The sequence below is a fragment of the Canis lupus genome, chromosome X (genome assembly GCF_003254725.2).
Source record: "Canis lupus dingo isolate Sandy chromosome X, ASM325472v2, whole genome shotgun sequence".
Classification (NCBI taxonomy): Eukaryota; Metazoa; Chordata; class Mammalia; order Carnivora; family Canidae; genus Canis; species Canis lupus.
Window position 1 is genome coordinate 118,684,198 of NC_064281.1, and position 21,477 is coordinate 118,705,674.

Here is a 21,477-nt window from a genome sequence, read left to right on the forward strand (position 1 = left end):
CCACATCAGGCTCCCCGCAGGGAGCCTGCTTCTCCCTCTGAGTATGTCTCTGCCTCTCTAATAAATAAATAAATAAATAAATAAATAAATAAATAAATAAAATCTTCTTTAAAAAAAAAAAAGATCTGTAATACTACCCCGACTTCGATTTTTTTATTTTAGTAGTTGAGTCTGCTTTTTTCTCTCTGTCTTACTAAATGTTTCTCAAAATTTTTATCTTTTCACCAAACCAGCTTTGCTTAGTTGTCACCTCGTGATTTGGTGGAAGTTTCCTTCAAAGTATGGAATCAAAATTAAAATCCTAGTCTTTGCAGGTGTTCTTTTACTTTGTGTTAAGCCATACCACACTACACCACATCACAGAAGGTGACCTAGTATACTGTCTTCATGTCCGGACATTTTGAGAGTTTTTGTGATTACAGCAATACCTTCAACATTCAGCTAGTATTGTCACGGAAAACAATCACACTTTGCACCATAGCAGAGTTTCAAATAGGCAATTTTATGGTATTTATTTAAGGAACATCTTGAGAGTATCATTATTACTTGATTGATCATAATCAATCAAAGTATCAACTCATGATTTCCCATGATGTATCACCTTTAATCTGAGAACTTGGGCACATTTCTCATTTTCTAGTTAGGCTTTCCAACACTCACTGGAGAATGTATATCATTAAATAAGTCGGTTTTAAGGATGAGTAACATATAGCAGGGTTGTCAGCTGTCGAATCTGAGGGGTCTCAGTTTTTCATCCAGCTCTCCTGCCCTCTCTCTGGGTAGAGTCTAATTGCCAGCCTCGAGGAGCTTCCCAGTGACTATTCAAATACAGAACAGAGAAAAAGCACTGAGGCACCAAAAGCTCATATAACATGCCCTGAGTCATAAAGCTAAATAAAGGTGAGGAAACAAAGACTCATCTTGGGGTCCAGCTTACCCTGTAGCTCATGCTCTGGTAGAAAGAAATACTTTCCAGACAGATAAAGAAGACCATACTTAGTTACAGGTGATCTCAACCCCCAAAAGCATCAAAAGTTGAATTGTTCATCAGTTCAGACACTCAGATAACGGGTACTCTTGACCTTTCAAGAGCTCCATAGACAGGGGCCAGGTAGCCTTATCAGAGTCCAGAGGCTAGAGGGCAGGCATAGCTTTGATGAGGTTCCAGGGAGTTCTGGAGCTGAACTGATGCTTAGCCCATCCACAAATTCTATTTCAGCAGCTCCTTCAGAGATAACCATGATAACCCAGCAGAGACAACAGGACACTGACATATAAACAACGTCCAAATCTCAAGGTTTTTCACCGTAGAGGAGGAAGCTATAGTGATCTAGGTGGTGGTGGATTAGAGCCAAAAACATCAGTAAAAACTCTTATGTAGCTTAATGCACATATAGATGATTACATCTAAAATTTGTATACATATGTGAATACACACAGGGTAGTGAACACACATGTAATTTCTTCCTGTAATAGAAATGCCCATGTGTCTGTATTGTGAAAAGTATTTGACTTATTAAACACATAAATATGGGGAAATAGGCAGGTCTCCAATGGAGAACAATTCTGGTTTACGCAGATACTCTCACTTGAAGGTAGTACAGCATAAGTCCCTGCGTTGAGGTGTGGGCCACATATGGTGACTTTCTTCCAAAGGGGACAGTATGCAAAGGGGGCTGACACCAGTAAGTTTACAGTGGAGACACCTAAGAGGTATTAACTCAGTCAGGTGGTGAAGGTAAACCACATCAGTGATAAATCAAGCTACTGGTATGTAGTGTTGATAGGATGTCATGACAGTAGCACTTCACCGCTATGGTCTTCCTTCCTAAAACACAGAACTCCAGACTAATCATGAGTAAAACATCAGAAACATTGCGAGTGAGAGACAATGTACAAACTATCTAATCACTCCTCCCGAAAAGAGTCAAGCTCCTCAGAAACAAAGAAACTGCCACAGCCAAGGAAACACTACAAATAACGTAAGGCGGTATGTTGACGGGGATCCTGGACAGAACACAGATTCTGGGTAAACACTGCCGAAGTCTGAGTAAAGTGTGGCTTCAGTTAGTAATAAATGAAGTGTCAAAATTATCCCATTAATTGCAACAAATATACCACATTGACAGAAGCAACCGCTTCCGCTTTCCGTCATAATGGGAAACTGAGTGAGGGGCATATAAAAACTCTGTACTATCTTTGCAAATTTTTTACAAGTCGAAAAAAAATAGTTTAAAATTAATAGATCATTAGATTTTTTTTAAAATAAAAGGGGCAAAGAGCAACTGAACAAAAGGTAATGGCTATGTTTCTGAAAAAGAAAGAAAGATTCAAAGGAAAAGCAAACACAAGCACACAAAACCAGGCAGTGTGAAACACAACCTTCCTGAATCTTCTTCACTTCTTTCCCCTCCTCTAACTTCCAAGCCAGCATCATACGCTAGTCTGCATTTTTCCATCTCAATACGCATTTCTGGAATCCATTCCTTCCTCGAGCCCTGCAACCCCTGCGCTAGCCCTGCCTCCCAGCTGTCTTCCCCGGATTTTAGCAGGAGGCTCTCAGTGATGCCAGATGGAGACCTGCAAACACTTATTTGCCCACGAAGGGCCTTAAGGCACCTGCACGGGTATCTGCCACAGGGCAGGTCTGGCAAGAGCCAGGCAGCAGCTCAACTCCTCGCAAAGGAGACCAGAGTGTAGAGCAGGCCTTTTGCTCAGCCTGGGAAAAAGCAGAGGCTTCTCAGATCCGGAAGACAAGGACCGAGAGTGAGTCCTCAAGGCCAGTGAGCTCCTGTCTGACTTGCTTTGCCCTGCAATGACAGTTCAGGGCCTGGGTGGATGTGTCCACACAAGAGGCTGTGGCTAAAGAGATGCTCCCCAGAATGACTCCAACAAAGGGGGAAGAGGCCCGGGGGTGTCCTGGCTGCTACAGCCCAACAGTCCTTCTCAACGCTGAGTAAGAACACTGTGGGACCCACCAGTTCCCCACAGCAAGCAACATTAGCAGAGGTGTCCCCGCGTCCAGCCACGACTGCCCCACAGAGCCTGCTCCTGGGACTTGTGCCAAGACCACAGCCCTGGGATGGCAGGTGCTCCTCCAACCCCATCTCATGGGGCGGCCGACCTTCTGCACAGCCTGCTTGCCACCTGGGGACCCGAAGGCCCTCCTGCCCGGCTGCTTACAAAATCCTCATGTGAGCCCGAGGGCCTGCGGGGTGTGGCAGAGCATCCCGGTGACCACCGCCGTCACTCACTACACTTTCCTCTGCTCAAAGGGCCCGTTTCGGGACCCTAGGTTCCCAGGCGGCTGTTGGGATGGCTGACAGGTCCACACTCCCACTCTGGCTCAGCCTCAGAAAGCCAACCTCACAGTGGCCTTCACGAGGGTCCCAGCTGCACAGAGCGGTGGCTATGACTCAGGAGTTCTCTGACAAGAACCACCGGGGACAGGCAGCTTCCTGTGGGGCAGCTCCTCTTTTGAACACCTCCACCCCAGCCTTGCACCTTAAGGTGCAGAATCCGGAGTCTTGCACCTAGGAAAACATGTGTGCCTGAATTATGTCCCCTAGTAAGAGAAGACAGTGGACTGTGCTCTGTGAGCTCACAGTGTGGTAACGAATCCCTTGGCTCCCGAGGCTTCTGTAGAAACAGCTTCATGCAGTTTCCTACACCCCCAGCTTCGTGCTGGCCATTCTCCAACTGTCAGGACCCAGTCCCTCAACCTTGTCCCTCAGTTTCTCTCACTGTGGGGGATAGGATGCTTGATCCTGCAAAGAGGAATGTGGGGGGAGGCATGCACTGTCCTCATGGGTGGTCTTGTCTCTCCAGCTCAGCCGCAGACTCCTGTGTATGTCCCAATTGGGCACCTGCAATTGTCCAGAGTGGTGGTACAGTCGGAGGGACCATAAAGTGGCCAAGGGGCCAAGAGCCCTGGGGGCAAAGGGGTAGGAATGTGCCCTTTTTCTTTGCAACCCTGGATGGCACATTACATGCAGTCATTATGTCTGCTTCATGTCCTCCAATATGAGATAGCTCCTTCGTATTTCCTGTTTTTTTTTTGAAACTGTATTACTTTCCCACAGCTGTTGTTGTTGTTTTTCTTTTTAAAGATTGATTGATTGTTTGATTGATTGAGAGAGAGAGAGAGAGAGAGAGAGAGAGAGAGAGACAGGCAGAGGGAGAAGCAGGCTCCATGCAAGGAGCCCGACTTGGGATTCAATCCCAGGTCTCCAGGATCACACCCCGGGCACCAGATGGCACTAAACCGCTGTGCCACTGGGGCTGCCCTCCTATTGCTGTTGTAACAGATCACCACAAAGTTAGTGGTACAGCACAAATTCATTAATGGAACAACACAAATGTTGGAAGTCAGAAGCCCCAGAAGAGTCTCACTGGGCTAAAATCAAGCCATCAGCAGGGCTGTGATGCTTTGGGAAGTCTCCACGGAGAAATGTGTTTTCATGACTTTTCCAGCACCCAGAGGGTGACCACCATCTTTGGCTCAGAGACCCTTCCTCCATCTTCAACGCCAGCAATGGGCAGTTGAGTCTCTCACATGACCGTCTCCTTCCACATTTGGAGCATTGTATTTACATTGGGTCTACCTGGATTATCTTGAACAATCTCCCTATCTTCAGGTCAGGCAATTGGTAATTTCAATTCCATCTTCTGCGTTAATTCCACTTTGATGTGTAACTTAACATATTCCAGCTGTGAGCATTAGGATGCGGACATCTCTGGAAGGCCAGTGTTCTGCTTATATCTATGGCCTTGACATTTCTGAGGAGTACTGGTCCAGTTGTAGTAGAATGTCCCTCTGAGTGTGTCTGATGCCTTCTCACGAGAAGGCTGGCCTTTGGCATTATCAGGAAGGACAGCACCGACAGCAAGAGCCCTTCTCATTGCAAGTAAAGTATCTCCGATACCTCAAGATGCAGGAACAGTATGTGCAAAGGCAAGGAGCGCACCTGCATTCTGGAAATGGGGATAAATCCTAGTGGTTGGAGTGTTTTGGGTTTGAAAGTAACCTTGCAAACCATCTTAGTTACCCTCCTTTCTACCTTCGCTAGGGAAGTCTTTTTATGGTCATATGTGAACATGGGTGTGCCCTCTGGAATCAATGGGCATGCGCTGTGTGAACTGGCTATCTGTAAAACCTTCTGTGGCCCAACCCAAACCCCAGGACACGTGAGTCCTTGACTGTAGCAACTTATAGATCGAAGCCAACAAGAAGGAAGAGCAGAGCATAAGGGTGAAGGCCATAGCTGCCTGCTGGCAGGAGAGAGTGTGCAGTCAGCCATAGTTGTTTGGAATCCTACTACGCTGACTTCTGCCAGAATACCAGGAGCACAAACCAGGGACTGGGGCTAGGGGTCTCCAGAGTCCCCGGTAAACTCAGTGGCTTACCTTGTCCATGAGCCAATAAGTAGAGCATGGACGGGAGCATTCAAACTTTGCCTGTTTGGATAGTTGTGGGGGTTAGAGATGCCAAGGGGGTTTAGGGACGAGAGGCTCCAAGGACCAGGACCTTGGAGCTGGCAGTTCTTTATTCATTCTCAACATGAGTAGTAAACATGTACCATGTGCCAGGCGCTGCTCAAAGCTCTAAGAATACAGCATTGAACAGATTCGTTGCCTCTGTAGTGCTCATAGCCTAGCATGTGTAGCGGTGTACACTGAAGTGAATCATGAAATGAAGTGAAAGGTGAAGTAGGCTGAGTAGTTTTCAATGCTATGGAAACAAATCGAATCCACAGAGCTGAATGCAGAGTGTTGGGGATGGGGTGGGAGGAGGGGTTGCAATTTAGGATTGGGTATTCATAGAAGGACTCATGGAAAAGGTGACATTGAGGGCGAGACCTGAGGATGTCCCAAGAGGACCACTAGCAGCGTGGCAAAAGCAAATGCCCGGGGAAGAACAACGGCATGCAGTAGCTCAGGGCCCTGCAACAGAGAGCAGGAGGCAGAGGTCTAGAGAGGCTAGTCTGGAGGGCCTGATCCTCCGAGCCTAGAGCAGCCTTGCGCCAAGATCAGTGGCACGGGTACAGTGAACTGGCTTGTCAGATCCAGGATTTTATCCTAGCTTTCTGACTTGACCTAGGGGATAGGGAGCAAATGCAGATCTAAGCATCCAGGGGCCATTCTCCCAGGATAAAGGGAAAGGCAGGCACCATTGGCTTGGAATAGGCAAGGCTGCTGGGCAGTGTTGTGGCATCACTGTGGTAGGCAGGGAAATGGTGCCTTTCTTGAGCAGACTGGATGCAAAACAAAGCAAACACGTTCCTGCAGATGCCCAGAGCTCTCGCCACAGAGCAGACCCTGTGCCTTCTTCTCCTGAAGAGAGCTGTATTTCCTGTCACTATATGTTCACCCCAGTTGGAGGCCAGAAGCAAGTTCAATTTTCTCGGGAGAACATTACTCCTCGGTGGTACTGTGTGCTTCTTAGTGCTTTCTAACAGAAGGCATGCCACTTCTGGCTCTTCCAGTGTGTGTGTGTGTTTTTTTTTTTTTAAAGATTTTATTCACTTATTTATGACATACAGAGAGAGAGACAGAGGCTGAGAAACAGGCAGAGGGAGAAGCAGGCTCCCCACAGAGATCCTGATACTGGACTCAATCCCAGGACCCCAGGATCACGACCTGGGCCGAAGGCAGACGCTTAACCACTGAGCCACTCAGGGGCCCCTACAGTCTTTGCTTTAAAATCTAGTCTGTCTGGGGGCACCTGGGTGGCTCAGTGGTTGAGCATCTGCCTTTGGCTCAGGTCTTGATCCCATTGTCCCGGGATCAAGCCCCACATCAGGCTCCCTGCAGGGAGCCTGCTTCTCCCTCTGCCTGTGTCTCTGCCTCTCTCTCTGTCTCTCCTTAATAAATAAATAAATAAAATCTTTAAAAAAATCTAGTCTGTCTGATATAAAGATTGCCAGCCCAGCTTTCATTTTATGTCCGTTAGCATGATAAATCTTTCTCCACCCCCTCACTTTAAATCTGGAGGTGTCTTTGGGCCTAAAATGAGTCTCTTGCAGGCAGCGTATCAATGGTCCTTACTTTTTTATCCAACCTGATACCCTATAACTTTTGATTGGGGCTTTTAAAAACGATTTTATTTATTTATTCATTAGACGCACATACAGAGAGAGAGAGGCAGAGACACAGGCAGACGGAGAAGCAGGCTCCATGCAGGGAGCCCCACATGGGACTCGATCCCGGGTTTTCCAGGATCACGCCCTGGGCTGAAGGCAGGCGCTAAACCGCTAGGCCACCCGGGCTGCCCTATGTCACTAATTCTATCTTCTGCCTCAATTATCCGAGCAGTCAGAGCCTCCATTTTTTTTTTTTTTGCGCCTCCATTTTTTAATGCTTCTCATTGATAGCCTTTTTGAAATTTCAACTTGATTAGATTTTAGTTCTTTTATTTCTCCAGAAAGGCTTTGTCTAGTGTCTTTGATGCTTTATTCAAGCCCCGATAGTATCTTTATAATCATTATTCTGAACTTTAGTTCTACCATGTTACTTATGTCCATACTCACTAGGTTCCTGGCATTCAGTACTGCCTTTGGTTCTCTTTTATGAGATGAGGTTTTTTCCATCTGTGCAGAGAAGAATCGATGAATGAGAGAACAAAATACTGAAATGGCAACAATGTCCCCAGAGAAATATACACTACACAAATCACAAGAGACCCAGAACTGAAAAGAAAAATTAAAAAGAGAGAATATAATCAGACAGGTGAAGAGAATAGAGTAATACACTGGATCCTGTGTGTATTTTGGTCCGTTTGTTAGAAAACTAAATCCCAAAATTGTAACAAAAGGAAAACTTTTATAGGTACTAAACAAATTGAATAGAATACAAGGAAAGGATAGAATGCAATTGTAAAAATGAAAATTAAAAGAGAAAAAAAGAAGAAATATCAACAGACAGGTGAAGAAAACAGAGCAATACACTATATTCTGAGTGTATTTCCTTCGGTTAGAGGAAACTACATCTCAAAATTGTGAAGAAGGGCAGCCCCGGCAGCTCAGCGGTCTTCTCCCTCTGCCTGGGTCTCTGCCTCCCTCTCTCTGTGTCTGTCATGAATAAATAAACAACAAAATTAAAAAAAAAAAAGATGGCTTCACAATTGTAAAGAAAAAAAACCTTGCATATATATTATATATATTAAATACATTGACAGGATAGAATGTAACTGTAAAGATGAAAATTTAGAAAGACCTTATTTTTTTATTTTTTATAAATTTATTTTTTATTGGTGTTCAATTTGTCAACATATAGAATAACACCCAGTGCTCATCCCATCAAGTGCCCCCCTCAGTGCCCGTCACCCAGTCACCCCCACCCCCTGCCTACCTCCCCTTCCACCACCCCTAGTTCGTTTCCCAGAGTTAGGAGTCTTTGTCTCATTCATTTGGGGGATACAAAAAATAAGTGGGAAATATCAGAAAGGGAGACAGAACATAGAAAGAACTTAACAAGAAAGAAACAAAGAAGGAGAAAAAAGAAAAAAAAAGCGATTTTGATGAGACAGGTGAAGAAAACAGAATCATATACCGTACACTACGTGTATTTTGGTCTGGTGGAAGAAACTGCACCGCAAGGGTGTAAAGAAAAAAAAAAAACTTACACAAATAAAATTAAAAACAATGGAAGGATAGCATGTAACTGTAAGAATGAAAACTAAAAAATATTTCCTAAAAGTTTGATAAAATAAGAAATTGGTTGCAAAAGGAAAGCGAAAAAAAAAATAAATAAATAAAATGGAAAGACCAAAGAATCATGGGGGAAAACGCTATGAATTGTGTATGTTATATTCCCCTAGCGCTGGGGTTTTGCGGTTCTCAGTGTTCGGTAAAGTTGGTCTGGGCCGCACGCTCTTGCTGACTTTCTGGGGGAGGGACCTGTTGCGCTGATTCTCAGGGGTCTTTGCCCCGAGTGGGCGTGCACCGCCCTTGCCAGGGGGCCAGGCTAAGTAATCTGGTCCGGGTTGCTCTCTGTGGATTTTGTTCCGTGAAGGCCTTGCAGGCCTCTTTAGAGGCTGAGAGCGAAAGTGGTGGCCTCCTCATCCCCAGCCCCAGGGCCGAAAGCTCAGGGTCCCGCTCCTTAGCGCACCCCCAGTGAAAGGCAACCCATCACTCCTGTCTCCCTGGTACCGGACCGCACACTGTGCTCACCCAGCCTGTGACCAAGCATTTCCATCTCAGGCACGGACCCTGCTTCGCCTTCCAAACCCTGCAGATTCCTGCTGTGTGGACATGTGCGCTGCTCCTCCCCAGGGGGAGCAAGGGGGGGCTTGCCGGTTCTGCCGCCTGCTGGGCTCCTGCTCGGAGAGCCTTTGCGCTGAGGGTGCTGGGACCCACTGACCCTGCTGGGTTCCAGGGCTACGGCCACCACTGGCCAAGAGCCCGCTGCAGCCGGCTTCCCTGCTCCGATGTCTGGGAGCTCTGCTGCACTCAGGCACTGTCAGTGTTCCTGTGACCCCGGGGGATCCTGAGACCACGCTGTCCCACCTAGGATTCTGCACCCGCTTCACTGTCTGAGCACCGGGCAGGCAGGGCCGTCCCTCACCGGAGCGGACTTCTAAAGGTCCGGATTCTGCGCTCTCTGCTGCTCCATCACTCTCTGGTGGAGGCTGCTGGAGCTCGCCCCCTTTTGGCTCCCCCGTATCTTCCCATGTATCGCCTCCCTTTTGCCCCCCCCCCCCCCCCCCGCCCATCTTCCCATGTATCGCTTCCATTTCACTTCTCCACACCTCCTGTCTTGCAGAAACTGGATGCTTTTCTCTTTGTAGAGTTGCAGCTATTCTTTTTGTAGATCTCCGGTTCAGTTCTCAGGGGTTCAGAATGATTTAGTAGCTGTCTCGCTGAATTCCGGGGACCAGAGGAACTTAGGTCTCTCAACTCCTCGGCCACTTTGGACTCCCACCTCCCCCCCCCCACCCCCACCCCACCGCCCTGTGGTCTCATTCGGCCAAATGGTTGGGGAGAAGTCATCATCTTAGCAAAACTCCTTCAAACTAAAGAAAAATATGGGCATTGTTTTCAATTAAATGTCCCACGCTAGTGCTCCTGGATGTAAATGCTAGAGGAGAAATCCACCTTGAAAGAACGCTTAAGCCAAAAGCACTCATATAGCAGCAAATATCCTGAATAAGTATATGCATATTCAAAATCGTAGTGAACGAAACGGACGAGAGGCGGTGCCCAGTGAACAGAAATCTGCCTTAACGTCAGAAAAATCTTTCAACTGTATTTGGGCAGCCCTGGTGGCGCAGCGGTTTGGCGCTGCCTGCAGTCTGGAGTGTGATCCTGGAGACCTGGGATCTGGTCCCACGTCGGGCTCCCAGCATGGAGCCTGCTTCTCCCTCTCCCTCTGCCTGTGTCTCTGCCTCTCTCTCTGTGTCTATGAGTAAATAAATAAAATCCTTAAAAAAAAAAAAAAAAGAAAAGAAAAATCTTTCAACTGTATTTATCTACATTAACAAAATAATGGAACTAAAAACATCTGATCACGACTGGGTATAGAAGACTCCTTTGAAAGAAATTCAGCACTAGCTAATGGAAAAAGCTTCTATCAGAATACGATGAGGAAGGAATTTCCGTTTTCATTTCTGTGCAACTAAAACCTCACTTAAAAAAAAAAAGGAAGTCTTGGGCAGATACTTGGTCCTGGAGAGCCTGGATCGAGTCCCGCATCGGGCTCCCTGCGTGGAGCCTGCTTCTCCTTCTGCCTGTGTTGCTGCCTCTCTGTCTCTCTCTGTGTGTCTCATGAGTAAAGAAATAAAACCTTAAAAAAAAAAAAAAAAAGAAAGAAAGAAAGAAATGAAAGTCTTGAAAAACACACACAGAATAAACAACGTCCGAACAATAAATGAGGAGAAAGCCTTGGGGGACCCTGAAGACTGCTGAGCTGGATATTGAGTCTGGGTTGGGGATGCAGGGAACATCAGGGATGTGGGGAGGGAATGCAGCCTGCATCAATGCAGATGACAGGATTGATAGGCGGAGCAATTTCCAACTTCTGCTTCTGCTTCCCAGCATAAATCTGAGGCAAGGCCTCAGAGTACACATGACATTAGCCCTGGGGTGCTAAGAGGACACGGGGAAAGACAGGATGATTGAGGCATTGGACTCTAGAGTCTATGCAAATAACCCCCTGAAATCATCTTAGTGGCAAGGAATGCCCCTTAAAAAAATCACTTAAGTAGAATATACAGAATCAACCTGAAATAGAGTAGGGAGTATCAAAGCAATTCACACAGTAAGAAAAGGTATTTTTGATAAAGTATATATATAGTCTACACCTATATAAATACATATACAAACGCATGTATAACGGGAACACACACGCACATACGTGTGTCGCTGTCCGTATTTAGGTGATATGTACGTACATTTGCATACCAGCACCTATAATCTGCACACCTTATACATACGCGTGCACTGGACACACGCTAGGTAGAGAGGGACGGTGTGTTTCTCCCGATGACGCAGCATGTCAGGGGAAAACTCCCTGCAGTGGGCCCCGCAATACGGGACACCCCTAGACACCCTTGCAGCTGCTCGGCCGCCCCCAGGAAACTAAACCTTTAACACGATGTCCCTAAAGTCTGGCTGCTGGCCAAGGGACCCCGTGGGAAGGGGCGCTTCCTCCCGGCCCCTGCCCCTGCCCTGCCCCGGGGCTATGGGCGCTGCGGCTGCACAGCAGGCCTGTGTCCTGATGAGGGCCTCCTGGGTGAGGACTGAGAGCCGACCTGTGCCAGGACGCTGGGGGCCGCCGAACCCTGCTGTGCCCCTGCCGGCAGCCCTGGGCCACCCCGGGACCTGCAGAGCCGGTGGGGCCCGAGCCGCAGCAACCACCCCTCGGGCGCTCAGGGACGACACGTCGGGGCCTGAGAGGCTCGGTGTAAGGGGCACCGACTGAGGTCTGCAGAGAGCCGAGGCCGCAGCCCGCCCGAGTCCGGGGAGGGAGGACCCGCGAGAGGACCCAGGGAGCCTCCCACAGGTGTCCTCCTACCCCCGCCACGCAGAGCCCATCTCCCGCGGACGTGCAACCAGCCCTTAGGGACCCCTGGCACGGGGTCCGGATGTGACGTGGGCCGACTTCCGCCTCGGAGGTCTGAGGGAGCGGAGGGCCTCGTGTGGGGGGCGCATTGGGGTCCCCTGGAAGGAGGCCAGGCCCGGGCCTGCGGCAGCCGGGCAGCAGGTAGCCCCGGGAGGGGGCTTCGAGGGCGGGGGAGGGGCCCCGGAGGGCGGCCGCGGGTGGGGGGGCCCTTTCTGAACCCTGAGAGACCACGCGGGGGAAGGCGGGGCCGCGGCGTCGAGCTGAGGCCTGGATGCCAGGGCCTGGGGCAGTGGCCTGAGAGGGGCAGGGACACAGGGAGTGCCGGTGGGGACGCGGTGACACGGCGGGGACCCAGGAGCCCAGGACAGAGGGGACCCGGCAGAGGTCAGGGCCCACGGTGAGCCCGGGAAGGCCACGAAGGAGCGGGATGAGGCCAGATGGAGGCGGCGGGTGCGGCAGGCCTGGCACATCCGGGTACCCGAGAGCCTGGGGCCTGGTGTGGCGGGAGCAGACGCTGAGGGCTGAGGGGAGGGTCCCGGGGCTAAGGGGAGGCGAGGGATGGACCCTAAGAGGGACAGGGGGGACCCGGCGGAGGGTAACAAGGGCTGTGAGGCCCCCTGGGATGGGGACTTGCCCTCACGTGGGAGTATGGGTGCTCAGACTTCCACATCCGGGCCTCCCGAGACAATGGGGGCCCCTGGCGTCAGGAGCAGGGCCTAGGACACGTGGGCAGAGGGGAGGGCCCCGGGTGCTGCTGGGAATCCCAGTGAGGATGCAGAAGAGGCCCGGGGGACCCCACACCCCAGCCCAGAGTTAGTCCGGGGAAGGTCGTGGGAGGGGGGATGGGAACACGTGGTGAGGCCCCACTTCCTCATCGGGGTCTCTGAGAGACTAGGTGTTAGGAGCAACTCTTAGGTGGTCAGACGCGATGGCTGAGGAGCTAAGGGAAGGCAAGATATGAATCCTGAGGGAGGACAGAGGGGACCCGGCGGAGATCAGGGCCCACGGTCAACCCGGGAAGGCCGCGGAGGAGCGCGATGGGGCTGGATGGTGGCGGCGGGTGCGGCAGGCCTGGCACATCCGGGTACCCGAGAGCCTGAGGCCTGGTGTGGCAGGAGCAGACGCTGAGGGGGGCGGAGGGAGGGTCCAGGGGCTAAGGGGAGGCGAAGGATGGACCCTGAGGGGGACAGAGGGGACCCGGCGGAGGTCAGGGCCCACGGTGAGCCCGGGAAGGCCGCGGAGGAGCGGGATGGGGCCGGATGGTGGCGGCGGGTGAGGCAGGCCTGGGACATCCGGGTACCCGAGAGCCTGAGGCCTGGTGTGGCGGGAGCAGACACTGAGGTGGGTGGAGGGAAGGTCCAGGGGCTAAGGGTTTGAGGGATGGACCATTGACAGGGACAAAGGAGACCCCGTCGGAGGGTCACAAGGGCTGTGAGGCCCCCCGGGGGATGGGGACCTGCTCTCCCGTGTGAGTATGGGTGCTCAGACTTCCACATCCGGGCCTCCCGAGACACTGGGGGCCCCTGGCGTCAGGAGCAGGGCCTAGGACATGTGGGCAGAGGGGAGGGCCCCGAGTGCAGCTGGGAATCCCGGGGAGGATGCGGAAGAAGCCCGGGGGACCCTGCACCCCAGCCCAGAGTCGGTCCCGGGAAGTTCGTGGTGGGGGTTGGGAACACGTGGTGAAGCCCCCCTCCGCATCCGGGCTCTGAGAGACCAGGGGGCTGGTGTTCAGAGCAGGGCCTCCCTGAGGGGGCAGAAGTTGGGCCCAGGTCCTGCTGGGTTCCTGGCGAGGATGTCCATGGAGGACGGAGGGACCCCGCACCCCAGTCCACAGTCAGTCCCGGGAGGCAGGCCGAGTGGAGCCAGGCAGAGGCCTAGGCGCCCAGGGAGCACTGCCAGCAGGGGGAGAAGAAGGGCCCAGGGAACCTATCCTCCGCCCCCCAGCTCAGCCCCCTCTGTGAGCTCTGGGAAGCCCCCAGGCTGGGTCCTGGTCCTGATGGAAAGGCGGTCACTCCTGTCCCCGTTGGGGTCCGGGTGGAGGTGAGGGCCTGGGTGAGTGGCCCAGCCTCGGGAGGCTGCCCGAGGGGCCCAGCGTCAGCTAGGGCTGGAAGCGAGGACCCCCGAGGGACTGAGACCCCCGAGGGAGTGGTTCCCCAGGGAGCTGCCAGCAACTCAGCCTCAGGAGGCTGCCGGGGGTGGGGGGGTGGACAAGCCCCGAGCTGCGTGGCGGCTGGTGCGACGGGGACTCCCACACTGTGGCCATTGGGCTGGAGCACTGCCTCCAGGGTGTGGGCAGCGGCGGGGTCAGGTGTGGTGGGAGGCAATGGCCCACGTGTGGCTCGTGGCCAAGGCCAGGACCGCAGGGGCACTGCAGCCCTAGCGATGAGACTATACTGTGTCCTGGGAGCCCCCGGGGCTCAATGACCCCCTGAGATGTGCCCTGGCTTGCCAGCCAAGTCTCCTAGAGCCTGGGGGCTTGGTGGAAAGAGCGGGGTTGGAGCCACCCCAGGGCTGACCTGGGACGTGAGGGGATTGAACGTGAGGACCACACCGAGGACTGAGGGACCCTGGGCCCCAGCACGTGCAATCCAGGCAGGAAGGAGGATCCCGTGCAAGATGAGCCCGTGCTACGGTCCTGATGTCCACCTCTGAGTGTTAGGGCCTGAGGGCTTGTGCTTCAAAGGAGCAGGGCCTAGTGGTGGTTGGTGAGGGTGTGAGTGAAGGGCACACGGCCTGTGGGGAGTCAGGGTGAGGACCCTGGGGACGGCCTGGCTGGCCCCCCCGGCCCGTAAGCAAGGAAGCCAGTGCAGTGGAGGGGGGCCCTGTCCTGTGGGCAGCCCACTGAGGATGGGAAAGCACTGGCCCTCAGTGGCATGCTCACTTGTCCCTGGGGCGGGTGGGCGGCAGGAAGGTGGGCTGACCTGGGGTTGTTATGGTCTCGGTGTGAGGGGCAGGTGTCCTCTATGGGATGTTGGGGGCCCGGAGGAAGAGCAGGTCCTGGCAGGATAATGCTGGGGACACTCTCAGGAGCCTGAAGGCATCTGCACCCCAGGGCAGATGGGCCACTCTCCAGGGCAGCCCTTCCTGATATTGCTAGGGGACTGGGGGGGGCGGGGCTTTGCGGCTGTGACCTGCCTGGCAGGGGACACAGGACAGGACGGAGACATACGACATAACAGGGTACCTTCCCCTGCTCCTCTCCCAGTTCTCAGGGAGTTGAGGAGCCCCCTGGGAGAGGTCCTAGTCAGAGTGTAGGAGGAGGCCCACCTGGATGATAGATGCCCAGGAGTCCCGGGGCCTGCCAAGAGTCTGTGTGAGGAACCCCGCCCACCCCACATTGAAGGAATGAGTGGCTCCCAAGCCAGCCCTCAGGCCCAGGAGCAGAGGGTCCTGAAATCTGGGTGCCCTTCCCTGGCAGCCCTGGGAAGGGAACACGTGGTGCAGCCTGTTCCGTGGAGCCACTCCTCCTCTCCAGATCCCTGGGCTCAGGGAGGGGAGGGCCTGGGCCTAGTGTCTGGAATCAGGTCAGCAGAGAAGGCGGGTGCCCTGACATGGCCCTGGGGGGGTCGAGGTGAGAAATGGCTCAGGGAGAGGAGGGCCTGCGTCTCAGTGTCTGGAATCAGGTCAGCAGAGAAGGCGGGTGCCCTGACATGGCCCTGGGGGGGGGTTGAGGTGAGAAATGAGGGGATGCCTCCCACAGCAGGATCCCTAAGGACCATGTCTGGGCCATGGGGAGAGGCGGGATGGGTGGCCCAACTGATTTCTCGGAACTTTGGCTGGTGGGGGGTCGTGGCAGGGGTCCTTGCAAGGAAGGTGCAAAGAGGGTGGCCTCAGGGCTAGCCGGAGGGTCTTCCCAGGCCTTGTGTGGGGTCCAGGTGAAGACACAGAGGCACCCCATCCCAGCCCAGATGGAAGCCAGAGGTGGCCCTGAACTTTGGCAAGTGTGGCCTGGGCTGGGGCCCTGGCTTCCTCCTGTGGAGTGTCGGGGCCCTGTGTTCTTGCAGGGATTTTTGGCCTGGGAAGGACAGGGCCTGGGCAGGCCCTTGAGAGGCCCAGGGGTACCGTCCCAACTGGACTGCCAGGGACCTCTCAGAGTGCGAGCCAGCCCTCCTGTCCACACTGGGCCCCAGGGCTGGGCTGGTAGTCTGCACCCTGAGGACCCTCCTCCTTCCCTCCTGCAGGGACTTCAAGAACTGGCAGCGGCAAAAGCAGTCCTAAGGGGGAAATACATCGCAATACAAGCATCCATTCAAAAACTGGAAAGAACTCAAATACAAAAGCTAGCCTTACACATAAAGAAGCTAGAGAAAAAACAGCAAATAGATCCTACACCCAGCAGAAGAAGAGAGTTATTAAAGATTCGAGCAGAACTCAACGAAATCGAGACCAGAAGAACTGTGGAACAGATCAACAAAACCAGGAGTTGGTTCTTTGAAAGAATTAATAAGCTAGATAAACCATTAGCCAGCCTTATTAAAAAGAAGAGAGAGAAGAGTCAAATTAATAAAATCATGAATGAGAAAGGAGAGATCACTACCAACACCAAGGAAATACAAACGATTTTAAAAACATATTATGAACAGCTATACGCCAATAAATTAGGCAATGGACGCATTCCTGGAAAACCATAAACTACCAAAACTGGAACAGGAAGAAATAGAAAACCTGAACAGGCCAATAACCAGGGAGGAAATGGAAGCAGTCATCAAAAACCTCCCAAGACACAAGAGTCCAGGGCCACATGGCTTCCCAGGGTAATTCTATGAAACGTTTAAAGAAGAAACCTACCTATTCTAGTAAAGCTGTTTGGAAAGATAGAAAGAGATGGAGTACTTCCAAATTCGTTCTATGAGGACAGCATCACCTTACTTCCAAAACCAGACAAAGACCCCACCAAAAAGGAGAATTATAGACCAATATCCCTGATGAACATGGATGCATAAATTCTCAACAAGATACTAGCCAATAGGAACCAACAGTACATTAAGAAAACTATTCACCATGACCAAGTAGGATTTATCCCCGGGACACAAGGCTGGTTCAACACTCGTAAAACAATCAATGTGATTCATCATATCAGCAAGAGAAAAAACAAGAACCATAGGATCCTCTCATTAGATGCAGAGAAAGCATTTGACAAAATACAGCATCCATTCCTGATCAAAACACTTCAGAGTGTAGGGATAGAGGGAACATTCCTTAGCATTTTAAAAGCCATCTACGAAAAGTCCACAGCAAATATCATTCTCAGTGGGGAAGCACTGGGAGCCTTTCCCTAAGATCAGGAACAAGACATGGATGTCCACTCTCACCACTGCTATTCAACATAGTACTGGAAGTCCTAGCCTCAGCAATCAGACAACAAAAAGACATTAAAGGCATTCAAATTGGCAAAGAAGTCAAACTCTCCCTCTTCGCCAATGACATGATACTCTACCTAGAAAACCCCAAAGCCTACACCCAAGATTGCTAGAACTCATACAGCCATTTGGTAGGGTGGCAGGATACAAAATCAATGCCCAGAAATCAGTGGCATTTCTATACACTACCAATGAGACTGAAGAAAGAGAAATTAAGGAGTCAATCCCATTTACAATTGCACCCAAAAGCATAAGATACCTAGGAATAAACCTAACCAAAGAGGTAAAGGATCTATACCCTAAAAACTATAGAACACTTCTGAAAGAAATTGAGGAGGACACAAAGAGATGGAAAAATAGTCCATGCTCATGGATTGGAAGAATTAATATTGTGAAAATGTCAATGTTACCCAGGGCAATTTACACGTTTAATGCAATCCCTATCAAAATACCATGGACTTTCTCCAGCGTCTCAAACTTGTTTTGGAGAAACAAATATAATATTAGTCTATATTATATTCAATATAAATGTTCAGTACTATTGGGGGGGTTGAGTTCTTTGTGTTATGAAATGCTGTTGACATGCAATGTTATATTATTTCGGGTGTACAACGTAGAGGTTTGACATTTCTGTGAGTCACTCAGTGCTCTCACCATGGTAAGTGTGGTCCCCTTCTGTTGCCATGGGTGGTTATTAGAGTATTATCGACTCTATTCCCTATCCTGCACTTTTCATCTCTGTGACTCATTTGTTTCATAACTAGAAAGTTGTACCTCTTCAACCCCTTCGCCCATTTCTACTGTCTCCTACATCCTTCCCCTCTGGTGGTCACCAGTTAGTCCTCTGTTTTTATGAGTCCATCTCGGTTTTCTCTTGGTTTATTCATTGGTTTTGTTCTTTAGATTCCTCATAAACGTGAATCCATACAGTTAGGTACTAGTATACTACCCGTCAAAATACTTCACTACTCTTTTCACCAGTATTCATGATACTTGACGTTTTTAAGAGATTGTTTTTGATATTATCTAAGCCCTAAATAGCTATACATTCTTCCAAAAAATAAACAAAATAAAAACCCATACAGCCCAGAAGTGAATGGAGGGATCATTCTAGCCCTATGCTCACTCTCCCAGAGGAGGTAATAGCCATGGTTAACCATTCGGTTCTTCTATGTTCTGCCTTTCTTTGCCACTGCCCACCCCCTTTCTCTCCCACATACAAGATGCTGTTACTTTTCTTCTTATTCAATGGGGTTCTACCTAGGATTTCAGGGAGCCAGGAAGGAATTCGGAAGCGGCATGAAAACCTCCCAAGGAAGCGCCAGAACCTGGTCTCCTCCCTTCCTGCGCCCCTGGGTGGGCATTGCTCACACAGGGATGTGGATAAAGAGTCTGTGAGGAAATGGTTTTGAGCTTCTTTTGTGAGACCCTCTGATGAAAGGTGCTATATGAAGTGTAAAGACTATTTTGAAGAGTCAGAAAGCACTGAGCATTTGCATAGAGGACAGAGGAGGAAAGAGGCCTGCATTTCTGGGGGCTTCCAAAATGGAACCTTTGCTTCCAATGAAGCACTTAGCTTCATTGCCCACTTCTTGGCTTCTGACTCTCTCTCAGGGTGGCAGCATGCAAGGCCCCTGTTGTCCTGATCCTTGGGGTCCTCGGGAGAGCAACACAGTCCCCGCACAGAAACACTGTTCATGTGGGCTGGTCTTTCACTGGAGACGTCTTCCCCTTACCTATGGAAAGTCCAAAGTCTATCTCAGTGGTCCTGTCAGGGCTTCTAGAAAGTTCCCCAGCGGGAGTGTGGAGGAGGGATTGCAAGAGCCTGAGAGAGGAGACCAGTTAGAAGGCAATAAATGATCAGGGCCTGAATGCAGACAGTGCCCAAGGGAGGAAGAGAGCTAGAGACGTTTTTGAGGTAGAATTGGTGGATCCTGATGATTGAGTGAGGTGGAGACACAGGGACTGAGGTGCATAGGGAAGAGGAGGGGGGACCAAAGCTAATACTGTACTGTCTAGCCTAGCAGTGTACGAGGCCCCTGGTGTCATTCAAACTCAGTGGGTGCCACTGGACAGACCTGGGCTTCCAGATGCCAGCATTACCAGGCTGCTGGCATTGCCACCTTGATTTCCCCTTCCTCCCATCCCACACCTTGACATGGGCAGATCTATCCAAGGGCCGGGCCCATGGGCAAAGCTCATAAAGTGGTAGCCTCTTTGTATCTCCTGCGCTTTCACCTGTAGGTTTGGTCTCCGTTGGGGCCACCTGGCTTCGTTCTCGTGTGTTGAGGACGTCCATGCTTGCCCGCCGACGGGGTCTGCACAACGTTTGTGGCATCCTGAATAGAAGACGGGTGGAAGTCTGCTCAGAGAGACAGAGCCCTGCCCAGCTCTCCAGGCCATAGCAGCCTCCCCCCGCCCACCCCTCCTGCAGTTTACAGAGCGGCACCCGAACACAGCACGAGCCCGTGTCCCAGCCTTGGGCTCTGAGGTGGACTATGCGCCTTTTCTTCCTTCCAACTCCACCTCAAGGATGAACTCATGCCTTGCAGTAGTCCACGGGTGGTCTGAGTCCCCGAAGCACGTGGGTCGGGGCAGAACCTCGGCCCGTCCACCCTGGTGCTCTTTGCTACAAAGTGGTGATCCGAGACTGGCCCCAACCACTGTCCATCGGTGTGCCTTCCAGGAAGGTCCTTAGCAGGGTGGCTGATGGGGACCCCGCGTGTTGGGGGGGCGGCAGCGCTCCTGACACTGCACTCCAGAGCAATGGTCAGGTGCATCGCGTCAGCCTTCGGGAGACCCACGCTCTCCGTACTTGCCCTGAGCCGCGTGACAGGCATTACGCACATGGAGAAGCCGCATGGCTACCAATTCTGCTGCCCTGTCACGGATCGGAATCCCAGGCGAGCTGCAGCTGTCACACAGACAAGCAAACTCTCGAAGCAGAGGGGGGTGTATGGTTAAACATGAGGAGAGTATTCTGAAAGGAGACTGTCACCTCCTGGTCTCTGTCAGCATCATGTTTCCCTTCCTCAGTAACTTGTGAGCCGCTGGGGGAGGTAAGGCTCAGATTCAGGCACTGGACCACAGAAAAGTAGGAAGGCTGATCTCTCCTCCTCAGGACTCTAGGGGTTGGTTTAGTTTCCTAAGATCTTATTCATTCCTGAAAGACAGGAAGAGACACAGGCAGAGGGAGATGCAGTCCCCTCGCGGGGGGTGCCTGATGCAGGACTCAACCCCAGGACCCCGGGGTCATACCCCGAGTCAAAGGCACACACTCAACCGCTGAGCCCCCAGGCGCCCCTGGACTTTAGAGTGTTGTCAGTGCGGCAGAAGAGAAAGAGAGGGCAGGGGAGAAGGGTGGAGGTCAGAGGTTTAGCACCCCCGTGGTCTGGTGGGTGTAACCCGGTCTCTGGCAAGGACAGCGGACACGCTGGCTCCCTGGGACAGGACCCCCTTTGCACCCCATTTGACCCAGCCTCACTGTTGACTCCATTCCTTTCACTCCCTCAAGTCTCTGTGAGGCTTTAGAAATGTGGTCAGTGTTCCTCTGTCTGGGCTGGAAACAGAAAGTCTGTTCGCCCGTCGGGCCCTGGGAGCCCTTAGGGGCCTGGGATAGTTGTTTTCTGCATCCGTTATGATGGGGTGTAGCCGTGATTAGTTGGGGCTGCAGACAGCGGCTCACAGACCACGAGAGGTCATTTCTCTCTCAGGTGGAAGCCACAGGTAGATAGCTCAGGGCTGGTTTGCTGGTTCTGTTCGCCCACCGAGTGCTTTGGAATCCTGAGTCCTTTTGGCTTCTTGCTTTGTTTTCTTTTTAAGATTTCATCTATCCATGAGAGACAAATACACACACACACACACACACACACACAGAGAGAGAGAGAGAGAGAGAGAGAGAGAGAGAGAGAGAGAGCCAGTGGGAGAGTGAGAGGCAGAGGAAGAGGCAGAGACACAGGCAGAGGGAGAAGCAGGCTCTATGCAGGGAGCCCAATGTGGGACTTGATCCCCGCTCTCCAGGATCACAACCTGGCCTGAAGGTGGCCCTAATTGCCTG

General features: G+C 51.6%; 1 protein-coding gene and 1 long non-coding RNA gene across 2 annotated transcripts in view; both read right to left on the reverse strand.

Annotated features, from left to right (window-relative positions):
• Positions 1-12,144, reverse strand: part of LOC125754692 (uncharacterized) — a 119,450-nt gene extending 107,306 nt beyond the window's left edge. The window contains exon 1 of the long non-coding RNA XR_007409466.1: positions 11,750-12,144. This is a non-coding gene — a long non-coding RNA (uncharacterized LOC125754692). The remainder of the gene's footprint in view (positions 1-11,749) is intronic.
• Positions 1-21,477, reverse strand: part of LOC112663802 (melanoma-associated antigen 10-like) — a 331,119-nt gene that overhangs the window by 192,072 nt on the left and 117,570 nt on the right. The window lies entirely within an intron of this gene.